The sequence below is a fragment of the Macrobrachium rosenbergii genome, chromosome 52, assembly GCF_040412425.1.
Source record: "Macrobrachium rosenbergii isolate ZJJX-2024 chromosome 52, ASM4041242v1, whole genome shotgun sequence".
Taxonomy (NCBI): domain Eukaryota; kingdom Metazoa; phylum Arthropoda; class Malacostraca; order Decapoda; family Palaemonidae; genus Macrobrachium; species Macrobrachium rosenbergii.
Window position 1 is genome coordinate 35,504,572 of NC_089792.1, and position 27,948 is coordinate 35,532,519.

At 44.4% G+C, this 27,948-nt stretch overlaps 1 protein-coding gene across 1 annotated transcript in view; it reads left to right on the forward strand.

Moving 5' to 3' along the window:
- The first annotated feature begins 8,334 nt into the window (after positions 1-8,334).
- scf (Calumenin scf) overlaps positions 8,335-27,948 on the forward strand; it is a 145,844-nt gene continuing 126,230 nt past the window's right edge. The window contains exon 1 of the mRNA XM_067096078.1: positions 8,335-8,695. The gene's annotated coding sequence lies outside the window, so the exon portion shown is untranslated. The remainder of the gene's footprint in view (positions 8,696-27,948) is intronic.

The following is a 27,948-nucleotide window of genomic DNA, read 5'->3' on the forward strand; positions in this document are numbered from 1 at the left end:
TGTAATCTTTCAGCCGGTGTTGCTACCTGGAAAAATTAGCAAGTATTGATAGTGAAGATCGAGTCACCCGGTAAAAAGTGGCTGGACATTTGAAAATCTAGGGAGCAGGAGGTCAACAATATAGAATAACAGCCTTGACGGCAGATACTCTGCATCATCTTGCCTGTCTGCAGAAGGAATTTCAGAGAACTGTCCTATTATTGTTTGATATTCCATCTGTTCAAGAGAGGTATACTGAACGATTAACGGCAATGTCAGAAAAACCCTACAGTGATGGTTGGGAGGAAAAGCTAGGTGCAGGGCCAACTTTGGATTATGATAATGATGAGCCCATGGTAGATGCAGCCAAAAGCACAAAGACAACTAGAAGGAGAATTGCTAATCATTTTGTGACAACGTCCAATCGGTTCTACAATGCTATCGACAAGAAACAGTTGAAACGGTAAAAAACTTTCTTGGAAAGTGGATGGATCAAGGGATAACGGAATCATTGAAAAAAAAATCCCTGATATATTCAAACAACTCCTAATGAAATGGCTAGAAAAAGATTGATGATCCAGTGAAACTGACTGATGATTGTATTGACCTCTTCATCCAGAATCCACAGTTAAAAGATCAACAAATAGATCTGAAAACAAGATTCAAGAAGATTACTGAAAAAGCAAAAGGCAATCCAGAATCTTTACTGACACCACTTGTCAACTATGTCTTAGGAACAGTACCTCATTCAATAGTAGTAGACAGAGCAGTTTCTACCTACAATATTTTTCGCAGTGACTAAAGGCTTGCTATATGTCTACAAAGTGCTAACAACAGATTACTCATTGCATTGTACGGGCCTGGTACAGGTCATTTTGATCCACGTCCAGCAGTAGCAAAATTTCTGCAAGTAAAGCATCATAGATACAAGGAGCCACAGAAGTCAACATATGGAAGCAATCCATCTGTGAAAAAATTCTTCTGCCGTGGCAGTGAAATATCTGGGTAAAATCTTCCCAGTTGGCGAAAATGATTTCAGTATGTCTCGTACATCTTGTTTAATGCTGAGCAGAGTTGTCAACCAAAATGTGTTGCTTTATTTCAGGTTATGGTCTGTAGATTATTTAAATATAAATAAACTACTACCACTTGAAAATGACAGAATTTGTAAAACTATTTGTTATTGTAGCTAAAATAAATATTCACTAAAATATGACAAAAAGTTTTTATTAAATAACATTTCCATTATGTATGAATATTATTGATAAATTGTACATAAAGCTGAAATAAGTGTACAGTATACACGTATGATATTTTATATGCGATGACTAATTCAGTAAAAAAAAAAAAAGTCCAGTGCCCACCCATTAAAAATTCTTAGGTTTATCCTTGACAATCTGTAATTACATACATTATCATCATCCTCGAACACTTCCAAGATGCCATCCATCAGCTGCTCGATCCCCAGCTGTGAGTACATGACACCACACCTGGATGCTGCCATTGTGGCTGCCTTGATCACTGCTCACCACACTATTCACACAGTGCACACTGCTGCTACAAAGGTCAAAAAGGTCAAGCATCCAGCGATATCGTCAGCTAACTCCAGTGAAGAATGAACCTGCTTTCAGTCACGGTGGATGGAATATGTTGATGCCACCAGAACTGATGGACGTGGCAAGGTGGTTCAGCTACTTGAGTGTTGTGATGAACAGTTACGCAAAGCTCTTACACGGTCAGTTGGGGGAAGTCTTATTAACAGATCTATGGACGAGGTCATAGCTGAAATCAAAAAGCTTGCCGTACGTATGGAAAATACTATGGTTACAAGAGTCACCCTCCACAGTATGCGCTAAGACCACGAGGAGCCAATTCAAAGCTTTGGCACACATCTCCAAGGCCAGGCTGGGGTTTGCAAGTTTATGATTCAGCGCCCTAGCTACAATGAGGAGGTCAGTTACACAGACGCAATTCTTCGAGATGTTTTTACTTGGGGTATTGCAAATCCCAAGATACAACTTGATCTTCTTGGTGAGAAAAACCAAGATATGACATCAGAGGATGTTTTTTGGTTCATTGAGGCCAAAGAGACTGGTAAACACTCTGCATCATGCCTGGTTGACTCACACGTCACTGAAGCAGCCAGGAGTTCTTATAACAAGTCAAAACAGCCTGGCACCACAGACACTGTACAGCTCGATCCATGCTCGTACTGTGGCAAGCATGGACATGGCAAAAGCACACCAGGCTGCATCTGCAAGACAGAATGTCATGCGATTGGCCATATCTGTGATTTACGTCAACACATTCACCAAATGAAGTCAGTTTGTTGAAGCAGAAATAATCCAAAACGGTCGAAAAGATAAACACGCATTCTACAAATGAGTGTGAAAGTGCTGTATTCGTTGCCATCTGTGCTGCAAACTCTTATTCAAAGGATAGTAGGCATGCTCACTTTAATGAGAGTGACTATCTACTTGAGTCTGTCTGTAGTGTACAACATACCCAGCGTAAATCATCAGACGGAGCTTCCAACACAACATGCTCAGAATGTTGCTCCGCTGTTTTGAAGGCACACAGCTCGTCAATGAAAATGCACACTGCTAATAACCAAAGAATCAAGCTTCTTGGAGCTACCATGCTTAGCCTGTCAGGAAAAACTAAGCATGGTGTAATTGTTGAAACAAGACAAACAGCATATGTAAAGGACTCTTCAGACAAACTTTTCTTGAATTGTGGAGCATGTGTTGTTCTTGGAATCATCCCAGAAAGATTTCCCACAGTTAAATTGATTAAGTGTAATCATGACGACAGACAAGGCTTTGCTCCCCAAGACAGTGCCAACCTAGTAGAAACGATTTCGACAAAATCTTGTGGTTGTAGAACAACAATGTCCTCCACCACCATTAATTCAGTTTCCATTTCCTGCAACAGAAAATAATAGAGAAAAAATGCGACAGTTTATATTGGACACTTACCTATCGAGCACTTTTAACACATGTGAACATCAGCCTTTGCCCATGATGGATGGTCCCCCACTTAATTTGATGATCAATCCCAATGCTGAACCAGTAGCTCATCATACACCAGTTCCTGTACCCCTTCACTGGCAGACAGAGTAAAGGCTGGCCTTGACTGTGATGTTGTGTTGGGAGTTATTGAACTTGTCACCGTTGGAGGTCCTGTCACTTGGTGCCACCACATGGTTGTTTGTGCAAAGAAAAATGGAGAAACAAGATGCACGGTGGACTTTCAGCCATTAAATGCCTATGCAACAAGGGAAACCCACAACACATTGTCCCCTTTTCTTCAAGCGAGGGCTGTTCCACAGGGCACGAAGAAGACAGCTTTTGATGCATGGAATTGTTATCACAGTGTGCCTATTCATGCTGAGGACCTCCATCTTTATCACCTCATTGGGTAGATATCGATACAGAACAGCCCCTCAGGGGTACATTGAGTCTGGAGATGGTTACACCAGGAAATACGATGAGATAGTATCTCGTACCCAACGAAACGAAATGTGTTGATGATGCACTGCTCTGATCAGCCAACCTTGAAGACAGTTTCTTTCAAGCAGTTCAGTGGTTTAGATATTTGTGGTTACCATGTCAATGTACTCAACCCAGACAAATTCGTATTTGAACAGGATACTGTTGAGTTCACAGGATTTGAAATCACGAGTGACAGTGTAAGCCCACGCAAACCATACCCTGAGGCTATTCTTGATTTCCCTCCACCAAAAACATCACTAAGATGCGGTCTTGTTTTGGATTTGTCAATCAAGTCTACACATTCAGCATGGCTGGCAAAATTATACCATTTTGAGATCTACTGAAACCAAGAACCAAATTTCAGTGGAACATGCCTTCAAGAACTCTTTGAAGTGTCAAAAACTGCAATCCTTGAGGGAGATTGAGTTGGGCATTAAAATTTTTGGGCCAGGAAAACCAACATGATTGGCTACAGACCAGTCTAAGACAGGCATAGGATTCTGGCTTCTCTAGAAACGTAATTGTGTGGGAACAGCTCCTTTCTGCTGCAAAATGGGATGGAAAGTGACATTGGTCGGCAGCAGCAGGTTCACTCATGCCATGGAAACCAGATACGCACCCATTGAGGGGGAAGCCCTAGCCGTTGCAGGTGCACTGGACAAATCATGGTATTTTGTCTTGGGGTGCAAGGATCTTCTTCTTATTGCTGCAGATTATAGGCCATTGTTGAAAGAGTTTGGTGACCATTCATTACAAGACATTCCAAACACTTGCCTATGCAATCTGAAGGAAAAAAACATTGCAGTACAGATTTTGCATGGTTCACATCCAAGGTATTCACCATCAAACCACTGATTGCAAATCACAGCACATAATAGGGCCTCCCCAACCCATGAATCTCGCAGATGATGTGGCTGCCACCAAAGACAATAATCCTGTTGGCGATCAGGACGATATGGAAGAGTCTCTAATCGCTTCTGTTTCTTCCTCACTTTGCGCCCTGCAGTTGAAGTCAGTCACCTGGGACATGGTCAGAACATCCACAGCCAGTGACTCGGACGTATGTCTTCTCTCCGAAACCATTGAACATGGTTTTCCTGACGCTCATCAAGAGATGCCAGATTCAGTCCGTGACATCTTCCAACTTCGTGACGACCTTTACACTATCGATGGCATTATGATGTACAAGGACAGAACTGTGATTCCCCATCCCTCAGGAGTGAAGTTTCAGCTGCGTTGTACAGTGCTCACCAGAGGTTCACGACCATGACTGCTCGTGCTGAATCTTCAGTGTTTTGGCCAGGTATAACACCAGCAATTATAGCCATGCAAGTGAGCTGCAGCACGCATAATCGCATTGCTCTTTCAAGCCCCAGTGCACCGCCCATACCCTTGATTGCTCCAGACTATCCATTTTAGTGTGTTTGTGCAGGCTATTTCCACTGCAAAGGAACAAACTATTTGGTTATAGTGGACAGGTACTCTAATTGGCCTATCATGGAAAAATCTACTGCCGGATCCTCAGGGTTGATTTCTGCTCTTATGAGAACTTTTGTCACTTTTGGCATTCTGGAAGAGCTTGCTTCAGATAGCAGGCCTGAATTCACATCTCATTCTACCAGACAATTCTTGCAGGACTGGGGTGTTCATCATAGATTGTCATCAGTCACATGCCCTCATAGTAACTGCAGAGATGAGGTGGACCTGTTGGTGAACTAGACACTGACGCTTTCCAAAGGGCTGTGCCACAGCACTGCAACACACTTGATTGGGATGCAAAACTTTCCCCTGCCATGTGTGTATTTGGTAGACCCAACCACAACTTCATCCGTGTTGTCTGGAAGCTATAGACTGCATGATACATGGCGCAGAACCTGTGCTGCAAGAGAAGAGGCACTCAAAACCCGACTCATGCATATTTCAGAGCAGCTCTCTGAGCACACAAAGTGGTTACCCCTACTTCTTGTCGGTGACCACGTCCTGGTGCAGAACCAAGTTGGGCTACACCCTCTTAAATGGGACAGCCGGCATCGTCACTGAAGTGCATCACATTTACCAATATGTTGTTAAGATCGATGGTTCAGGAAGGGTTATATTGTGAAATCAGAAATTCCTGCGCAAACACCTCCCTATCTGAGCACCTAACAAGAAACACACTATCACATCAGACATCGAACTTCAGAGACAGATATCTACTGGGTGTGATACTGCCATGACAGATTCATCCTTACCTGTCCAACTGCATGGCATAATACCGCCTACAGTCAGCTCGCCCCCGAGGCACACATATACACCGAACAAGCCCACTAGGGAGACCTATTTAGCGCATGAGATGACATCGGTTAAACCTTCACCTGGTGCTGATACACCTCTACAGTATGGTGGCACACTGAAATCCACACCCTCCCTAAGTGCACAGCATGATGACGATTCATCGCCACCGAAAGCTGTCTCTCCATTGCGATTGTCCCCTCGTCGCCTGTTCACCAGTGACCATGGCTCCTTGAGCCCGTCCGGGTCAATTTCAACGGCTGTGGCTGTACCACACAAAGTCCAAACTCATTATCGATCACCAGACTTCACCTGCCGTCCCAGGAAAATCAACAACCAATATAAGCTGCAGACCGAAAATCCACCCTTGTTCCCTTAAACGGTCATCCAGGGTCACTACAAAACCCACTTGGCATTCTGATTATGTGATGCAATCTAAAAACTGGACAATTAAGAATTTAAGTACAATGCAAATGACTAATTCCATTTGTGTTCACTCTTCTTTGGTGAACGTAAGTTGCTAGTTGCACCCGCCATGTCATTGCATAACCGTCAAAAAAAATTGTTAAGAGTGTTTCATGTACAAGATGTGCCAGTCTATGCATTTTCCTACAGGTAGGCCTACAGGACATGAAAGACTCGGGGACGGGGGAGATGGATAATTATATAATTATAAATGCTATTATTATGTTGTAAAGCAATTACTTATTTTGGTTTCTGTCTGTTTCATTTGACCTTGATCATTGCTTGATGCTGCTTAAATAAAGAGACTAAGCAAATGAAGCAAGTTTCTATTTAGAATAGTGTTAATCTTCTGAATAATAATAATAATAATAATAATAATAATAATAATAATAATAATAATATGTAAAGCCTTAATGGGTCCAGTGAGTGCCCGGACAGATATAAAAAGTCCGTGGTTGACGCCTTCGTCAGTCGGGCCCTCTCACGCTGTTCCACGTGGAAAGGAACGACGGAAGAGATCGACAAATCAACACAAATACTTATTAACAACAACTTCTCTAATCATATGGTTGAACAACAAACCCGAGTCTCTATAAATAACTGGCACCGAGAAAGCACGACGGACACCGGAAACAACCACAGTAAGTCCATAAAACTATATTACAGAAACCATATGCACCAGAAATATGCAGAAGATGAGAAGGCCCTCAGAAAAATAATAAGAGAAAATGTTGTAAAGTCACCAATTATGTAAAAGTCTCCGCTGAGCTTGTTTTCTTTGGTGACTTCCCGTTTTCTTCAAAAATTAGTCACGCTAATAATATACTATAAAATTTGAAAACAAGCCAGTTACTTACTTAACAAAAAACGCCTTAGCGACCAGCCCCCACGGCGCTGTAACCAGCGTTTTAGCGTGCTGACTCGTCGGCGTACCCCACCAGCGTCACTCTACGAAAGTTCACATGCGAGTATCCTACTCCAGTAAGTGGAACGCGGATTATCCCCCGGGATGACCCCGACTCAAACTCCCATCAAAGCCGCGTCGAGGCCCTCCTGTCCACAACAGCGCCCCAACACACGACGGCCGGGCAACACAATCGGGCCGCCCTCACCCTAAAGCTGCCGCCGTTTACGCAGGGCAACCCATTTTGGAATCCACTTACGGACTCAAAAACACAGGCAAACAGTGCTCAACGCCCTTCCTTGTAAAGTCACCAAGAGGACTCGTAAAGAGCTTGTTTTCTTTGGTGACTTCCCGTTTTCATCGACCACGCCTAAAACGGCACTCCAGGGTCACCACTGTAAGGTGTCAAAGAAACGAGCAGTAACCTTTACCTGCTCGTTTCTTTGACACCTTACAATGTAACCCCCTATTAAAGATGACAAAATTGCGCTGATAATATACTATAAAATTTGAAAACAAGCCAGTTATTACTTAAAAACAACCCTGCGCCCCCATCTTTAGAAAAATCTACGAATTCACATGTCCGGTGGAATTAATAATAATAAATAAATAATAAAAACACCAAAGAAGGCCCGCAAGAGAAGAACTAATACCAAAATCATCGACCAGGCATAAAAATAATAATAATAATAATAATAATAATAATAATAATAATAATAATAATAATAATGAGCTAAATCATTGCTTATCTTTTGAATCAGGAATTAAATATATAATGTGTGTTTTGATGTACACTGACATACATAATAAAAAAACTATTTTAATACCACAACTGAAAAAATACATCTATGAGCAGTATGCCTTTGAATATACGGTGAGCGAAACTATGTGAGAACGTGGGGATTTTTAAGGAGACACTAACGTATTAACAATACAAAAGCAGACATAGAGGAACAATTTAGTCAAGAATATTATAAATAATAATACAACAGACATGCCAAACGGAAGAGCTGGAGTTGACCCAGCAAGGGCCGTATACAAACACTTCAAAAATCAACAAAGATGACGATACGCGCGTGTCAAATTGGTGGTGGTTAACTTCTTCGATTTATTTTTATGTTTATATCTTTGACCCTTAATATTTTTCTTTAAATCCAAACATCAAATGTTTCACTGTCATTCTAAATATTCAGATGGCATGAGCATCCCAAATTTTCAAACAGTCAACTCAACTGTCAGCACAAAATGTATCTGCTGGTCGGTGTCAAGGGATCTATTTAAATTGATTTTCCTTTGCATACCGTCATCACCAGTGAATCAACCCTTGGTATATTCGTGTATTTCTCTGTACTTCTTCAGAAAATGGGGACAGAAGTTAAATCAACGATATAGCTGTTTCTTTGTTAAAATGTACTCATGAACGCCGTATTACAACTTGAAACGGCAGAAGAAGAAAGCGGATGAGCGTAAATGTAAATAACAGAAACGGGATTGTTGCCTGGCTTCCGAGACTTGTGTTAGTGTGTCGGACTTGTTGTGACAGGTGACTCCTCACCGGCTACATCAGTGGGAGTGACTTCAGGTGAGTTACATCATGAATATTGTTATGTACATTGAGACATGTTTGCAAGCTCAGTGAACTGCCCCTCACGTTCCACAGGAACATCCACCTACTCCTGCTGGTAAAAGTTGGTTTGGGGTCCGAACGGAACGGCGGGAAGGGCCTCTGTTCCAGTCCAAGAGGCCAACTGCATTTTGGGCTCGAAAATACCATTTGTAGAATTTTACTTTATACCATTAGCCTGTTGGGTAATTCTGAGTATTAGTTCCGCGCCTGTATTTACCCTGGTAACTGGTTTTTCTCCACTTTTACGGCTTCTGGTAACGGAGGCGAGTTTGTTTGTTGGCGGCCAAGTGTCATTTGCCCCCTGACGCCACTCGACACTAAAGGGGAAGGTAATTCGGTCATTCTAAGCCGGCTGTCCGTGGTGAGCTAGACTGTGGCAATTGGCGTTTTTCTATGCTAGGCCTAGGTAGGGGCACGGCGCCCTAGGTTAGGTTAGGTGGTTGTGTTAAGTTACTGTACATATTAAGGGGTTTTGTATTATTTTAGTAAGGTCAAACACCAAATATTGATGCGGACCTTTTGTAAAGAATGACCGAATTTAAAGTAATATTTTGTCGGCCGGCTGTAACTAAGCTGTCATTGACCTTCGAAGACTACGCGACTTGAATTGCCTAACGCAGGGTAGGTCTAAGCCAGCATTCACGGCAAGCCCCCTCCTCCATAGCTAATACGGCAAAATTGTAACCAGTAAACACCCCTAAAAATACCAACATAACGTACCCTAGAGGTGTTTACTGCTTACAGTTTTGCCGTATTAGCTATGGAGGTGCGGTGGCAGGCTTGCCGTGGAATGCTGGCTTAGACCTACCCTACGTTAGGCAATTCGAGTCGTGTAGTCTTCAAAGGTCAATCACAGATTAGCTACAACCGGGCAACAAAATATTACTTTAAATTCATGTAAAGGAAGTAAAATAACGTAGAAAAACGACAATTGCCACAGTCTATCTCACCGCAGACAGCCGGCTTAGAATTACCGGACTTTGGAGCGGACATGTTTACGTTACGGGGACACTGGCTGGAGGGGAAAATGAGAGGGAGCCGTACGCAAAAGGGAGGGAGCGGCTGAAAGGGTGGGGGCTAACGAGGCAGGGAGAAATTTCCTCTTGTGCCCCAGAAGCGGGGGTAAGTGGGGAGGGGTGCGAGTAGGGGGTGGGAGGTAGGTTGCGAGAGTGGGTAACGCGTTAGGAATGAGTGCGGCTAGAAGCGTAACACTGGGGGTGGGGAGGGAGGAAACACTGCCCGGTAACGGGGACGGTGACAAAGAGTATGGCCAACAAAAAACAAACTTCACCAACTGTACCAGAAGCTGTAAAAGTGGAGAAAAAAACCAGTTTCAGGAGGAAGGCACTTAGCGTTGTCTGGAAGGAGCAACCTGGCAGGAAAGAAATAATTTGCAGGCAAAAAAAGTTAATGCCAACAGAAATAGCTGGCCTTACCTTAGGGAGGGACCGGGAGGGTAGAGATCAGCCGCTGCTTTCAAAAATGCGTGAGATAACCAGGATTTCTGGAACAGCGATTGGTAAAAACCACACCTCTTCCAGCCCTTCTTCTGCGCTGCACCGCGGGTCCTGTCGCACCTAAATGCCCTCTTCTGCAGGTTGAGGCGGCACTCCCTCCCGCAGTGCAGACAAAAAGTTAAATTAGTTCTTCTTTGGAGGAGTGGTAGAGCATTCGACTGGCACGCTGTTGGCCCAGCGTTCGACTCTCCTAGCCTCCAAAGAAGAATTAGAGGAATTTATTTCTGGTGATAGAAATTCATTTCTCGTCATAATGTTGTTCGGATTCCACAATAATCTGTAGGTCCCGTTGCTAAGTAACCAGTAGGTTCTTAGCCACGTAAAAATAAGTCTAATCCTTCGGGCCAGCCCTAGGAGAGCTGTTAACCAGCTCAGTGGTCTGGTTAAACTAAGGTATACACAGTGTTTTTAGCAGGCCATGATCTTGGCAAAGCCTGATTAAGCGTTCGTAATTGCCTAAGTAATAGGCAGAAAAGTTGCGGTAACTGAGATAGCAGTTAGCGCAAGACACTGGGAGAGTGTGCCCGGTTATCGGCTCAGACGAACGCAACGTGCTCAGAAGGGATTCAGCCATTGTACTGAACAAGAAAGCGCAAAATGTGTGTTTTAAGGCGCAGGCCTGTGTAGCAGATAAGGGTTGTTGTGGGGGGTTTTGGCACAATTGGGTGTTGGGGGAAGGGTTTGCGTGAGGGACTTTGGGGGGAAGGGGGAACTTACGTGGCAGTAACAGGAATGGTTTTGTTGAAAAAGCTTTGTGTTGTTTATGACAGTAAAGCAAAAACCAAAACTGGGTGAGAAAAATGTGACTGGGCAAAATGTTTTTTTTTTTTTTGGAGTACAGATACGCTTTCGCCGAGTTTAGTACTGGGTTGGCGGGGTAAATGCATTTCGCCATGTTTAGTAGTAGGTTCGGGGGGATATAATCTCCCTGTGCCGCATTCAGTACTGGTCCGGGGGCTACCTGTGTTGCAGCAAGTGCGAGTAGGTGCAACCAAGAACGTTGAAACTTACAAGAATAAAGTCAAAAACGTATACTGTATGCGTTTTCTTCTTTGCTGTGTTAACTTATTGTTTAGGAGGATTGCATGCAGGGTGTGTTAGTTTCATGCATAGGGAAAACACATTAACAAGTTATTGCACTTGCCGGACGGGATATGAACCATTCAAAACAGACGTACCCGTGCCCTGTCATGTGCAGGACGCGTATGTGAACCCCAGAAAAAGGACACAGCCCCCTCCAAGTAGGGGGGCATGTTAGCAACTTTGAGTGGTAACGTTTATGGGGGTTTTCCTCAACAGGAGGGTAACAGCACAACATGATTGGTTAGATAAGTTTTGGGGGGGTTAGCCCCGAATCCCCGAGTTTTCTCAGTAAGGGAGTGAGGGATGAACCAATGGCTCCCCAGTAAATGTTTGGGAGCGCAGTAATAATGGGAGGGGTTGAATTTGTGTCAACTCATTTAATGTTCTTGTTTGTTCTCTGTTTATTTAGCGGTTCCTCATGTTTGCGGTGCCATAAAAAGTAATTTGTTCCGACACAATATACAAACCCGAGGTCCTTTACATTAGGATTGTTCCGACACAATATAAGAGTACAAACCCGAGGTCCTTTACATTAGGGATTACTTTCAGACGTAGGCCGGAAACGGCCGTTGAACTTCAGACAAGGTGGTTAGGCAGTTGACGACTGTCCGGGAGGCGGGACTACCGCCTGCCTGGATGTAAACATTCCAATTTGCTTTCGGCCATCGTAGCATGCGGACGTTGTTCTTCACGCTCTTTGCCTGACTGCATATTTCTTCTCTTTTTTGTGGGAAATCTTTGTTATTTTTCTTACTAATGAATGTGGACAAGCCTTCTAAGCCTTCCTATCCCCAGCGTGTGTGTCCCGGGGTGGGAGGCAAGAAATGCAATTCATTTAGGTCTAGCGTCGATGCGGACCCACACGCTCTCTGCCCATCTTGCAGGGGGCGTGTGTGTTCGCGCAACGCTCCTTGTGATGAGTGTTGCTCTTGGTCCCCTGAGCAATGGAGGAAGTTCGAGGGGAGGAGACGTTACCGTCGTAAGCCTGCCAAGGAATCATCTGAGGGTAATACGCCCCCGATGTCTCCAGTGGTGGCGAATGTGCCAGGTTCATTTCTCCCTCCCGGCAAGCTTCCCCTTCTTGCTCCCTCTCCTTTGGGTGAGGACTCCCCTTCCCCTTCCTCATTCGTTTCATCGGGTGTGGAAGGGCGCGGGGGAGAGGTGGACCGGGACATCCTCTCGGAGGTCTCTTCCCGTTCTGGAGGGAAATTTTTTCCTCCAGAGCGGGTAGAGGCTTCCCAATCTAACCCCGACTTTTGCTTCAGGTCTTGGGTTGGATAGCCAGGCAGCAGACATCTCATCAACCTGGCTACACCCGGTCCTACCTGGCGTACCGTCACTGGAGGGTCTGGTGTCACATCTGTCCAGCGCTCCAGTGACCACTCACACAGCAGCAACAGTCACCACAACCTCCGTCACCATGTCAGGTTTTGCTCCAGATGCCAGTGTCGGTGGCATCGCACCTGGATACCCAGGTCTCGGCTGCCCCTGCAGTGCATCACGCAGTACCATTGCATCCTGGGTTCCTGGCCCCATTCATGCGACCGGGCCCCTCCTACATGGTGATGTCAACTCTTCCATATGTAACATCCCATGCCCCTGGCTTGCTGACCCTGGCCCGATCTCGACTCTGGTTCCCGGCCCTCGCTTCTCTCAATCCAGCCCAGTGCACTTGGCGATTCCTCTCCCCATACCTTCACTCTGATGCGGCCTGGCCTGGCTGCCCACGCACCACCCGTGCCTGCATTCCCGGCCCTGCCTACTTTCATCCTGGCTGCCACGCAGTTGCTCCCTCCCAGGTAAGTGCTGGCCCAAGCACCGTGTTCTCTGCCCGGGATGCGCCTTCTGCTGTGGTTTGGGGACCTGACGGCGATCCTGAAGAAGATGGCGAAGAAGAAGAAGAAGAGGTCTAGAAAGGTGTCGTCGTCTTCGTCTTCGTCTTCGTCTGCTGCCTCTTCTTCTCCTTCCGAGGCTTCGCGGCTGAAGAAGAAGAAGTCTGCTTCTCCCCCCCCCAAGAAGTCTCGCACCGAGACTTCCAAGGGACTGCCTCCTTCCACAGGGAAGGCAATGGGATCTCTCGTCGGCTCTTTCCGATCCACGGATCAGGGAACCGCTGTCCTGACCTCTGGGTTAGTTGCGTCGGGAGCCAAGGGCGTGCAGACCAAGGTCTGCACCCCCCCCCCCACTGTGCCTAAGAAACCACCGCTAAGGCCAGCGAGTCCATGTCAGACACTCGTGCGTGAGAGTTGCTCCAGTACCGGTCCCCAAGGAGACCTGGGTACCCCAGGCTGATACGGGAGAAACTTCTCGCCGTACAGACCAGGGCGTGGGGCGAGAGAAAGAGCCCAGGCATGCAGGTGCCCAGGCTCTTCCTGCTGGCACTCCTGGGAGTGCCAAGTCAGGTTCTCGGGATAGTGCTTCGGTCCCTTGGGGCCGAACGCCAGGAGAGGCGGAGAAGAGGTCCCCTGCTCAGTCTTCCCAAGAGGCTACGGCCTCGAAGAAGACTGGGGCACGTCTAGAGGACAGCGCAAGCTCACGCCAGCCAGACACGCGCTCGACTCCTCCCAGTCCCCGGCCACGTCCGCGCAGCCAGGCTGGCTTGGGGGAAGCGAGCGCATGGCTCAGCTCACGCGAGCCGCTCCGCTCTCCTCAGGAGACTGCTTCGCCCAGGCGAAAGCACTCTCCTCGACCCTGGCTGCCGTCACCACCACAGGTTGGTGACTGCTCCTGGCCCACTGCCTCTGTTGGTTCTGCCAGCAAGGCCAGTGGGAGTGCCCGATCCCCCTCGCCTGTCCCCTCCGCCCCTTCGGCTCCTTCCAAGAGGCGCGTGAGTCAGACAGGAAGAACTCTGGGATTTTCTCCTCAGAGTTCAGCTGCGTGGGGCGCACCTGGACCCTGGCTCGACCAGGTCTTATGCCCATGTGGTGCAGGAAGGATCATGGGGGTCTGCCAAGGTCCTCTGCCCCAGGATGCAGACACCCCCGAGATACAGAGGACTTTTGCAGAGGTTATTGCGCTGATTCGTCAGCACAACGATCTCGGGGAAGGGACCACGGCCTCAACTGTGGATCGTCCTTCACGCCTCGAATCCTTTTGGGGACCTAAGAAGGAACTCAAGGCTTCGGTGGGGCTGCCTTGGTCCACGCTTGCCGAGGGGGTTCTCGACCAGGTGAACAGTCTTGTGTCTGGGAAGACAGCTCACTTCGGTCAAGCCGCTCGGATAAGCTTCTTCCCCCCCCCCCCCCTCTGCCTCGCAGAACCGCTTCTACACTCCAGCTGTAGGGGAGTTGCTGACTAAACAGGTTGACCCAGACCTGACTCGTCTGGATCCGGGTCTGATGTTGCAGCAGCTTACTGCAGAGAGTATCTCCCTCTCCCAGCAAGAAGCTGCAACCCTGGAAGCCACCGCCATGGTGGCCTTCCAAGCAGTCTTCTGGCACGATCTGTGGTCCTTCACAGTATCGAAGGTAGCTGCTTCCTCGGGCGCCATTGTGCCTGGGGAGGACTCTGCCTTTGGGAGACTGTGCCATTCTGGGGGTAGGGCTATCTCCTACCTCGCCCACCAGACTGCGAACCTGTGGGCAAACCTGGTTCTGAAGTGGAGAGATGTCATTCTCTCTCGCTTTTCTAGGTCTGTAGGTCCCGAGTCAGCAATTGCCCTTAGGAATGGACCGTTGCTGGGTTCCTCCTCTCTCTTCCCCAGAGAGTTGGTGGATGCCCCGGTGGACAAACGCCGGGCCGATGACGTGACCGGCTTGTCCACCAGGCAGTGGCCAAGACCTCCGGGTCTTCGCAGTCCACTGTGGCCAGGTCTTCGGGCCAGGCTTGCACTTCCTCGGTCCCTAAGAAGTCCCAGTCTTCAAAGGGGTCCCGGGGAAACACCCAGCCTTCTTCTTCTTCAAGAAGGGGGGTTACCTCCCGCCCCTTTTAGCCCACTTTCCAAGCCGGTAAAGGGGACAAAGGGAAGAAGAAGAAGGGGAAATGCTAGGGGCGGCGTTCCCCCCCCAACAGCTGCCGAAGGCCATTGGGCAACATGACAGCGACACAGAGCCGAGACCTGGATAGTGGATGTCCTTTGGGAGGGATATCTACTACCCTTTGAGTCTCGGCCTCCCCTCACCTACACTCCGGTCCATCTCCAAACACATGTCCAAGGATCCTCGAAGGACACCGCACTACAGCAAAAAGTGCAAGCTATGCTGAGCAAAGGTGCTGTAGAAATCGTGTCGGACCAGTCTCCAGACTTTTACAGCCGTGTCTTTCTCGTAGAGAAAGCCTCAGGGGGATGGAGACCGGTCATAGACCTCTCTCCCTTGAAACGTTTCGTTCGCCAGATTCTGTTCACGATGGAAACAGCGCAGTCCGTGCTGGCCTCCATCAGGGAGAACGACTTCATGCTTATGGTGGACCTGAAGGATGCGTATTTCCAAATACCCATTCATCCGTCCTCTCGCAAGTACCTCCGCTTTGTCCTCGGGGAGACGGTCTTCCAGTTCAGGGCACTTTGTTTCGGGCTCTCGACCGTTCCCCAGGCGTTCACGAGAGTCTTCTCTCTCGTGTCAGCTTGGGCCCACTCGCACAGGGATACATCTACTGAGGTATCTCGACGACTGGCTGGTCCTGGCGGGCTCTCGCTCACAGTTGCTACAGGACAGGGATTGGCTCCTAGAGTTTTGCCGGGATCTACAGATCGTGGTGAATCTCGAGAAGTCAGATCTCATCCCCAAGCAGAGGATAAAGTACCTGGGCATGCTGATAGACACGGTGGCAGTGAAAGTCTTTCCCTCGGAGTCTCGTATCAGCAAGTTCAGGCAGGCAGCACAGCTGTTCCTGTCACGACAGGAGCAGCCAGCCCGGCAATGGCAAGTTGTCTTTGGAGAAGCTAGTGCCTCATGGGCTCTTCACCTGCGGTCTCTTCAGTGGAGACTGAAGGAGTATTGGTCCCAGTCCCGAGAGCCCCAGTCCTTCCTCATCCCTCTTTCCAAGGAGGTGAGGGAGGACCTTCGCTGGTGGTCAGATGACAGGAACCTCTTGATAGGAGTATCCCTGCATACTCCCTCTCCGGACATGCTACTGTTCTCAAATGCATCGACCGAGGGATGGGGCGCACACCTGGAGGAGTTGCTGACTTCGGGAATGTGGTACCAAGACGACAAGCGCCTTCACATCAACATCCTGGAACTCAAGGCACCCTTCCTGGCCCTCCGAGAGTTCCGGGATCGAGTGATGGGACACTCCATGGTACTGATGAGCGACAATACCATGGTAGTGGCATACGTCAACAAGTAGGGGGATCTAGTGTCCCTCACGCTTCACCAGTTGACAATGCAAGTGCATGAGTGGACCGTGGCTCACTCGGTGAAGCTGTCAGCCAGGTACATTCCAGGCAAGAGGAATGTCGTGGCAGACAAGCTCAGCCGCCAGAATCAAGTGATAGGGACCAAATGGTCCCTCTACTCGGAAGGGTAGTGGAAAGGCTGTTCGACCTGTGGGGGCATCCAGCCATCGACCTGTTCGCCACCCGGCACAACAGAAAGCTCCAGGTCTTCTGTTTGGTCGTGCCAGACCCATGGACCACTGCTGAGGACGCGTTCCAGCACCCATGGAACAACCTTGCCGTGTATGCCTTTCCTCCATTCTGTCTGATTCGCCGAGTGATCAGCCGAGTGATGATCACTCCGAATCTCAGGATGATTCTGGTGGCACTCAAATGGCCGCAGGCCCTTTGGTATCCCAACCCATTAGCTCTCCTCTCTGAGGAGCCGAGAGAGATTCCCCCCTGGCCCAACCTGCTGTGTCAACCCCACGTACAGCAGTACCACCAGGCAGTGCATTCCCTGTCTCTTCACGGCTGGAGGTTATCCACCATCTCTTGCGGGTGAGAGGATTTTTGCGTCGCGCAGCAACAGAGATGGCAGGGTGCCTCAGATGATCCTCCGCAGCGGTATACCAGGGAAAGTGGTCTGTCTTCTGCGGTTGGTGTCGTTGACGGGGTATCTCTGGTTGGGGCTACTATTCAGCAGGTCGCTGACTTCCTCGTCTTCCTTCACTGAGACAAGCTTCTCTCCGTTTCAGCTGTAAAAGGCTACTGCGCCGCACTCGGCCTAGTCTTGCGGCTGAAAGGAGTAGACAGCTCTTCTTCCTTCGAGATTTCACTGCTAATGAGAAGCTTTGAAAGGTCTTGCCCACCCAGGGATCTCAGGCCCCCTGCGTGGGATGTGACTCTCGTTCTAAGGAACCTGACTCGTGCACCGTACAAGCCTTTACAAGAGTCGTCAGACGGATCTGACCCTTAAGACCGTCTTCCTGTTGGCCCTGGCATCGGCGAAGAGAGCTGGCGAACTACGTGGATTTTCCTTCGATGTTAAACACTCGAGTTACGCTCGATTTTGTCCCAGATTTCGTAGCGAAGACTCAGAATCCTTTGGTCCCTGACGCACAGTTCGAGTCCTTCATGATCCCCTCCCTAGAGGACTTTGTAGGTAATGAACCAGATGAGATGCTACTGTGTCCTGTTAGAGTGCTGCGGCGCTATCTGAAGAGGACTCGACGTCTCCAGCCTGAATGTCGACAACTCTTCATTAGTACTGGCTCGACCAAGAAAAAAGTGTCCAAGAACACCATCTCCTTCTGGCTTCGTGAGACAATAAGGAGAGCGTATTCTGCTGCAGGAGAAGACGACACCGGTGCGCTTCATCCGAGAGCTCACAAAGTCCGCAGCATTGCTCCGTCCCTCGCATTCCAGAAGAACATGTTGGTTGTGCAGGTGCTGAAGGCAGGTGTGTGGTCCCAACAGACTACCTTCTCCTCCTTCTACCTCTGGGATGTTGCTCACAAGTCCTTGGACACTTTTTCCTTGGGTCCTGTGGTGGCTGCTCTCAACAAGTTGTGTAGCTTACCTGGCTCCTCTAACAGGACAGGTTGCATCTCGCCTAAGATATACAGTTGTGATTGGGAGCATGAATGTAGAGTGACTGGCCTCTCTTCTTTCTCCCCACCCTGGCTCTCTTCCCACGGGCAGGGAGCAGATGTGCCATTACATGCTGGATCTGGCGGTCAATGCAGGTAAGCACCCAACAGGAGCTCCCGTTCTATTTTCTGTTCAGGTTGATAGACGCAACCCTACTCCTTCCCCTTGCAAGGGGGAGGGGGGAGACCATGACTAAGACAAACCCAATGCTTGTGATTGCCTTTATGTCATCCGCCTCCAAGTTCTTCAAAGCCTACTTTGCACGAACTGACATTTCCTCTTTCATGCAAAGGGACCCAGAAGTCTGACAACTGATCCTGCGTTTCTTACAACCTGATCTTTTTGTCAGAGGCAGTTTTCCCCTTCCTCGCTCTATCGACCAGGTAGGGAAGACAAGGTGGTGAACTCCAGTTAGTTCAGGAGACTCACTCAGATTCCTCCATCCAACCAGTAAGTCTCCTATTGTAAAGGACCGAGGGTTTGTGTATTGTGTCAGAACAAATCACAATTTTTAAAAGTAAATTGTATTTTTCCTAACCATACAAACCCGAGGTCCTTTACATTTTATGCCCACCTCATGCCATCCCTCAATCTGATACCTGGGCCGAAAGGCAAATTGGAATGTTTACATCCGGGCAGGGAGGCCTCCCGGACTGTAGTTAGCCTAACTGCCTAACCACCTTGTTTGAAGTTCAGCAGCCATTTCCAGCCTACGCCTAAAAGTAATCCTAATGTAAAGGACCTTGGGTTTGTATAGTTAGGAAAAATACAATTTACTTTTTAAAATTGTGATTTTATGATAGAGCAAAATGTACAGTATCTGAAATATTCGCTAATTATTTATATTTTATTTTCCAGTCTGCTTTTATTGAAATGCAAAAACTTATACAGTAATTATGCATGGAAAATATGAAAAAATGAATGCCAAAGTAACATCACGTTTATCTATAAAACTATACTGTACAAAACAAATAAACACAATCATAAAAAATCAATCTTTCTCTTACCTCAGAGAGAGAGAGAGAGAGAGAGAACTTTAGTGTTAATATCAGATCACAGTAACTTGACGGTGACAAGACTTCACAGTGGCTTGGAGGAGAGTAAGAATGTTGAGAGTTGCCTACGTATGAAATTTGGATTTTAAATATTTTTACGGTGATTAGAGATGAAACATCAACAGTGATAAAATATTCTCTTATGTACTGTTATAATATGTGTGATATTCATAGTCAACTAAACTTGTAATGAAATACAGTACCGTACAATAAATCAAACAAAGCAAAAAATATGGCAACACTACCTTTGTCAATCTGTCGTGAACTTGCAGAATTTGTTTATTTTCAGGTTTTTTTTATGTTTACCTACCTATGAAATTTGGATTTCAAATAGTTTTATGGTGATTAGACAATACAGTCCACTCTAAATGGATTCTGTAAGTGAAATAATGTGTTACATAAATTTTGCAGTGTTTTCTCATTAAATATATATACTGAGAGAGAGAGAGAGAATGACTGCACAAGAATTTTTTAATAAATTTATGGGAGATGGTGAAGACTATCCTAAAATACATACCTGTACAGTAAATATAATTTCAAAATCATCTTACAACAAAGGGAAATATCAGTATATGTAAAATGTACGCCCAGACAATGCGAAAAGTTACGTAGGCCAAGGACAACGTAGGCTCTTAATTTTGCAACAGGACTTTGAAATGATATCAGGGTGTTCTGGGATGATAGTTTGAGGTCTGTTTTTGTGTGAACTGTCAAGTTTTTGCGATGCACTGTTAAAATAGGCAGTTATAAGCATTTTAGGGGTGTATACATTAGGGTGTGTAAGATAACAGAGGTGATAAGGGAGTCACGATTGAGATGGTATGGGCATGTGTTTTTGGATGGATGACGAGGAGGGAGTGAAGAGGGCTTGGGAAGAACCTTTAGGCCTGAAGATCAAACTCCCAGAGAATTAGATGGCTGATAAAGTGAAGGAAGATATGGAGAGAAGAGGTTTGGTGGAGGATGATGCCTTTGATAGAAGGCAGTGGAGAAGGCTTATCAGGCAACCGACCCCTTAACGTAGGGGTAACGGTGGGAAAGAAGAAGATATTAGGGTGTGTACATTAGGGGATCAGGTTTGTTTCCTGCTACCGGACATCAGGATTTCTTCATATGTGTTGCACTTGGATCTCAAGGCTTTGTAGTGACAAGCTTATCCAAAAAAGCGCAAAGAGTTCAAGAAAGTTAAGAGGGCATTGTGTCTCTTGCAATTACATATGTACCTGGTAAAAAGTGACTGGTAGATTCTACATACATATTTCAGCCTAAAAAGCAATAAAAATCGATTGTCCACTTGGCTGCGATTTGTTGCACTTAGATCTTAAGACTTTGTAGTGACAAGTGTATCCAAAAAAGCGCTAAGAATTCAAGAAAGTTAAGAGGGCATTGTGGCTATTACAGTTAGCCTACATATGTATCTAGTAAAAAGTGACCAGTAGATTCTACATACAGTATATACTTCAGCCTAAAAAGCAATAAAAATTAATTGTCCACTTGGCTACGATGGTGAGGATGGTTGTATTCCAGTTCTAATATATATATATCTGAAAATGACAGGTGTATGTATAAGAGGCAATAGACTTTTATCCTTCTCGTGGTCAGGTGGACAATGATACATCGTTCTGATTAGGGGACCCGGCTTCGTTTCCTGCTACCGGACATCAGAATTTCTTCATATTTCTTGTTCTTGGATCTTAAGGCTTTGTATTGAAAAGCGTATCCAAAAAAGCGTGAAGAATTCAAGAAAGTTAAGAGGTCAATGTGCCTATTACAATTACATATATGTAATTATATACAGTATATATATATAATATACCGTCATACCTCGAAATTATGCGAGGTTAGGTTCCGGAGCCCCTCGTGCAAGGTGAATTTTCGCGAAAGTTTGGCATGGTCTTTAAAAATGCTAATAAATGTTTATTTCCAGAGTGTAAGTACTAAATATGACCCTAATCACGCTCCCAAAGTATTAAGCTAACTTTTAAATGAACTAAAGTTAGTGTAATTTTATTTAAAATTTAGGTTATTACCCTAAAAAAGCCGAATACAGTAAATGGTTGACATCAAAATTGAGTACTGCACAGTACCAGGTTTTGGCATAATATGCTGAAGGAGCTGTTACCCTAATTCATGGGATGCCGTTTTCTTTGTCACTTAGAGTAAAAGCCGTTTTCTTTGCGTCAATAGGCAAAACATCACAGTCAACAAAAGTACAATTCCATAAAACATTGAAAAAGTGTACATAATGTTCGTGGAAGACAGTACAGTCTCAGGTAAAATTCAATCACTTTAAAATTATATACTGTACAGGTAATGACTTACGGAGAATAATAAGTTGTAAACGGTCCCTTTGAGCCTAACTACGAGAGAGAGAGAGAGAGAGAGAGAGAGAGAGTCTGTAATAAAAAGTAACTGTACTGCTTTTGTATCGTATTTATGAAATATATAAATACAAATTTTCCATTCTGATTTTACACCTAAAAACACAAAAACTTAAAAATTATACATTTTGCTACAGGGGCCTATCATCTTTGAAAAATGCAGGGTATCACATCTTGTAAAAGTACACTGGGGGAGCTGAACGTGCTGTAATTACATGGACATACAGATTGCACCAGACTTTTCTCAGAGGTGAACTGACTAATTTTCAAAAGAATGACACTTTTATACAACCCTTTAGCAACATCTCTGAGATTACATTAAGAGGGCTGAATTCATTTTATCAAATGAGTCAGCCATGAACAACCTCATCTCAAGGTCATGTAAAGCCTTGTGACAAAGACTTTGCAAATGGACATAATACTTGTATGATATTTATGTACAGAAATATAAATATAAATTTCCCATATCGATTTTACAGTTAAAAGCATGAAAACTTATAAATGTACTTCAAACATTAAACAAGCATTTTCTGCAGGGGTATCATCTTTCTCGAAGTGCAGTAACTTTGCAAATGGGTATCACATCTTGTAAACCTACAGACACCAATGTGCTGAAATTACCTTTGCATCACATTTATGCATGTACAAAAATAAAAAAGAATACATTTTCGATAATCAGATTGTAAAGGTTACAGGATTCCGCATGAAAACCATTTTTCCCAGAGATTTGTCGCATTAAAACATGAAATGCATTTTTTCATACAGATTTTACAGATCTGAAGAAGAAATGCATTTTTCATACAGATTTTACAGATAAAGAATGAAATTTACAAGTTTTCATGCTTTTACACATAAAATGAAAACAGTAAATTACTTAAAAATTAAACACCACTTCTGCAGTTTCTGAGAATTTTGTCATCAAGTGAAAAAATCGCGTATGCCCATTAGTTAGGTTCCAGTCTGTTATCAATGCGAATTCGCGAACTCAATCGTGTAAGATCAAAGTATTACTGTATATATATATATTTTTTTCATAAATATTCTGCCTTCACCCTCTATGCATTTATTTGTCCTGGAGGGATCATTCTGACAAAGTTCGGGAGAAGGCGGTTGTATCGGACCGAGTTAGCGCTAGCTCAATTAAAAAAATTAACGTCCATTCATGAGCAAGGCTAGGTGGGTGTAGGACATTTATCTTGCGGGCATTTAGCCATTCCATTTTACCGTGGGTTATTTTTGACTGGACCAATCTCGAGCCTCATAAATACATATTTTGCAGAAAGTAGAACTGGAGGACTTCTTTCAGCTAATTTGAGAAAAGAATATATGATCCTAATTATAAGGAGGAATTAAGAAAAAAATATTTGTAATTTTATTTCAGTCTCAACAAGCAAATCTTAGCATTTATTGTATAAAATGTGGTAATTGTTATCATCAATACTTTATAAAAATTAAAACACAAATGAACATTTTATTTCAGTCTTCCTGGGATAAAAACATACTCGGTGAAACAGTGAAAAGAACCTGCTGGGGAATTTTACTTTTATTCAAAACTATGAGCAATGCCCTTTATAAAAATTAAAAACACAAATGAACATTTTAGTTTTTGTAATGGATAAAACAAAACAAACATGGAAAAAACAAAACAAAATTTTACTTTTATTCAAAATTATCTTTGGTGGTGGCTCTTAAATACCCACACAATCTGTCTCACTGAATCTTCTCACAATTGTTAATATTGACCTAGTGTCCCTGTTTTTTTAATTTCGACGCATTGCATGCCCTGGATGGGGGAGCAACACTGGGGAGGAAGTGTCAAGTCCCTCCCTCTCTGAACTTTTCTTAAACAGTCTATAAATTTCCAGATTACTGGATGCTCTTAGCTCTTAGTTCTTCACTCAACCTCAGGCCGTGAGCAGTCAACTCAGATTATTTGTTCTTTCATCACAGTTTAAAACTCTGTCAGGTACTCATTCCACATTTCAATTGCCAAAGAGATGGCTGTCGTGGGCACCACTTCCTCTTCAGGTGACAATTCTACCTACGGAGGTGTCCTCGAACCAGTCCAGGAGGGGTTGCAATTCAGTCGGGAAGCATCAGATAAATGTTCAATTCCAATCAAGTGGACTAATAGAATAAAAGCGTGAGTCAATTATCATTTTAGCTTTCAAAGAAAAGTCCCTGGTGGACATTGTTTGCAACGTCAAGGACCCAAATTAGCAACATGTTTTCTCATATTTTGAGCCAGGTGAAAAAATCCATGAATTGGGACTGGAAAGGTCTTTGGAAATGAGCCTTTCCCCATTCAAGACCTTTTCTGGGGTAGTCATCAGGTTTGTAATTCCAGATCATTTCAAATAATTTATCATAGGTTGTGCGTAACTTGTTTGGCAGTAAAGCGGTGGTTCACAGAGTGGGATGACACCTTGGTGAATTTTCCAAAATGACATATACTTGAGAAAAGATAAACAACCCCAAATTTTTAAAAGTACCATCTACAAATAACTTTTTTGTATGACTGAGGAAATCAGACTTTCTTTTTCTTCCAAATATTAAAATTTACATGACCATCACAGCTGTCAGCTAATAAAAAGCTGCTCCATACTGTCAGTTACCATGATCAAAAGGGTCAGGTATTAGGAAGTTCTTCTAAATTGCTTGGATTTCCTGGGAAATCAACCTTTCCTTCCCAGATAGCAGACTTTTCTTTTTATGTTGAGGAATGATTTACAAGCTTCAGGCAAATTTCCCTACACTCGTTATTACTTGAGAAGTACTGTCAGCAGTTTCAGCAGCATAGACTTTTATCTTTGTTACAACTAAATCTCTTTCAACTTTTGAGATGCAGAAGCTGCATGCGTGTGCTCTTAATTTGTTTTACCACTTCACTATTTTCCACATGTATCCGGGCTTTGATGTCCAAGAGCTTTGAACTTTATTCACATCTCCAAAATATTTTTAATTGCTCATCTTATTATGAGCAGTGTATCCATCAGCAAGATTAAATTTTAGCCGGCCCTGATGCATACTTTTCTTTCCCTATGTTTCTTGCCAAGAATGAAAACTGCATCTCTATGGGCCCAGAGTTTTTTCTATTTAGGTGTTGCTCTTTGTAAAGTTAAGAAAGAACTGTACATCACTTTTTCAAAAAACTAAAAGCAATGTAAACTAGAAAAAGAAATGTAAATAACTTCAAACTATACTTTATGGTTGTTTCAACTAATTTGGTATTTATAACTTCTACCAAAAACAATGTAAACTTAAAAAGAAGTTAAAATAACTTAAAACTACTACATTGGTGTGTTTCAACTAATTTGAGATTCAAGGTCAAGGCTAATAATGAACAAAATTGTATTTTGTACAGTGGCTTTTTAAGTTATTTATATATAAATATATTTTATCTTTATCAAATTAGTTGAAATAACCCATGCAACAGTTCTACTTTTTTACGCAAAATATGTATTCCTATGAGAATTGATTGGTCTACGGCAAAAATAGCCCACTGCAAATGGAATTGTGGCTAAATGGCAACAGCTAAATGTCCCTTCCCAGGCTAGTTTAGCATGTGGACCTTAACCCCATAGGAAAAGTGTTGTTTTTTTAACCTCTGTTGAAGTTGGTCTTGAGCTCTCCACCACCTGTTCTACCATTCCTGTTTATGTCAAATTATTCAGACTGGCCCGAGGCATAAATACATACTTGGGCACTCCCAGTGCCTTGTTTTGACCAAAGGAGGTCAGAGAGAATCACGTCACAACTGAGAACGCACCCGTTGACAAATCATCTATTCCCCACCACCTTGTCTCTCCGTCTTTATTTATTAGTGAATTGGAAGACTGCTATTATCGAGACTTCCGAAGCAGACTGTGGGTGAAACAACTTGTAATCACGAAGTCAGTCTGATTGACAGGTTGTTCAAAACTTCGTCAATTTACTAGTATCTTTTTCTTTTCCAGGTTCCTTTGTTTGTTCTTCCCACCATCTAGATGGTGGATTCAGTTTCTTTTATGAAGTCTAGATTAAGAATAATTTATATTGCTCAGCAACATTCCACTATTCCCATGAAGTAAAGGAATTAGGAAGGTTAAACAAGTCAGTTGCAGCCTTATAATCATGTCTCGATCCCCCCTCAGGAAGAGCCTGTTGTTTTAAAAGCATACTGAACAAAGAGAAAATTGACTGCATCCGAAAATGGGAATGACTGTTAAAGTAATTGCCAGCTAATTGCAATGGGTGTCGAACCACTTCTCGACTGGCAAGCACCTTATTCAATTAATAATCATCTGTCTTTGAGAGTTAATTTGTAGCTAATTGACAGGTTACATGTGTCCTGGCACTATGGGCCTTATTAATTTTAATCATAAAAATAAACTTTTCAGCCTAGCCCCGTACAGGTAACAGTTTTTTTGAATTAAAATGGTAAATGCATCCCACACCCCGCAAAATTGCTAAAGAATATACAGAATAGTTAAAACCCTTAAAAACACTTAGAACTGCCCATTTTGATAGTTTAAACAGAAAACCCTGTAAAATGTATACCTGAGTATTTTAATAGTTTTATCAAGAAAATATAGCATTTATTCATGAAAATTATATGAAAATATTAATTATGAATATTTCTCAGTGAAAAATACAGTAATGGGTAATTTTCTGTTGTTTAATGGCTAGATCATTTTGGAAAGAAACCCATTTTTGTATTGCAATCATGAGAACGCCTGAACACCTGGTTGAATTAGCCCTGGTCACTGACCAGCCCGAACTATATCCCCACAATTTTACCCACAAAGTGGGTAATTAACTGTCATTGTTACCAACGCTACAGGAAAAATCTTGTCAGATGAGTTACCTGAGGTACTGTTGACAACGCTGCTGCAAATACTGGCCAACAGAGGCCGACATCCTCAATTGTTTTTTGTTCGCCGTGTTGTGTGGGTGTGTCCCATATCAGGCGAACTTTTGGTCATTTAGCCCGACCCCCATTTAAAGAATTTGGACTGTTTTCAATGCCTTTTCTCCTGGATTTATACTTTATTGACTGGATTTGGAACTTCTCTCCCGGTTTTAACTTTTGATAGGTACTTTGGACTCGATTGGATAAGTCAGACAAAAAGACGTCACTGTCTGCTAGCACCGCTGCTTCCACTTCGTCTACATCTTCAATGAACGAGCCCTCTACTGCTGGAGATGCCGCTGCTCGTTGGTCCTGCACATCTTGCAAGCTAATGATTACCCTCAAACACGATCGACATTCTGTTTGTATTTTATGTAGGAAGGTCAGTGTAGTATCAGTGAGAGATGTGACAAGTATAGGTCTTGGTCAGTAGGTCAAATGGAGGATTATTTGAAACAAAGAAAATCCTTTGCCTCGAAGAGTAAGCATAGGTCAGGATCAGCTGTAGGGTTACAATCAGTAGATAAGGAAGCATTAGATTGATAGTTATTCAAGAAGTTAGAGGACAGTTTATCATCCAGTATGTCTAGCTTATTTCTAACCTCATGAGTAAGTTACAGAGAATAGAGATAGTGATAGTAGTAGCATAGTTGATTCGAATCGTTCTTTTTCAGCCGCCCTGCCTGTTCCAGAACCAGCCCTAACGGGTGCCGGGGGTCAAGGAGAACTGCAAGCCTCGAAGGTAGGTTCAGGTTCTGCCGGCCCCCCCGGCGTGGAGCAGGCAGTGTTGGCAGCAGATTCCCCCCTTCCCACTCAAGGTGTAAGTTCTGAGGTTGATGTAGAGTTAGGTAAGACACAGACGAGTAGGGAAAATAGGTTAGGAAGAGTTCAGGAAGAGAAGTGGAAGGTTCAGTCTTCTTTGGGTTCGGGTTCTGTTTGGGTTTCTAGTGTAACGACTTCATCTTGGATCCATCTTTGGTTTTATTTCCTGCTTCGAGTTCTTTACAACAGAAGGTTTTCTAAGTCCGTGGTTCGTCGTTCGGATGTGGTTTCGGGTTTGTTGGGTTCTGTAGTGTTGGAGAATGCTCCTTCGTCCTCGAAAGTTTCTTTTTACTTCGGTGGATGAGTTTGGTTCGTCTTGTGGTGGTGGTAATTCTGGTGATAGGGTTTTCACTTAGACTCAGTATAATGCAGAATTGTTGGGTTTGTCACAGGATTATAGATTACTAGTTAGGCAATGTTTTCAATATTGGGTTTTCCAATATTCACGATCATGTCTTGAAGAATTTTCCTGAGTTTGCTAGTGGTGTC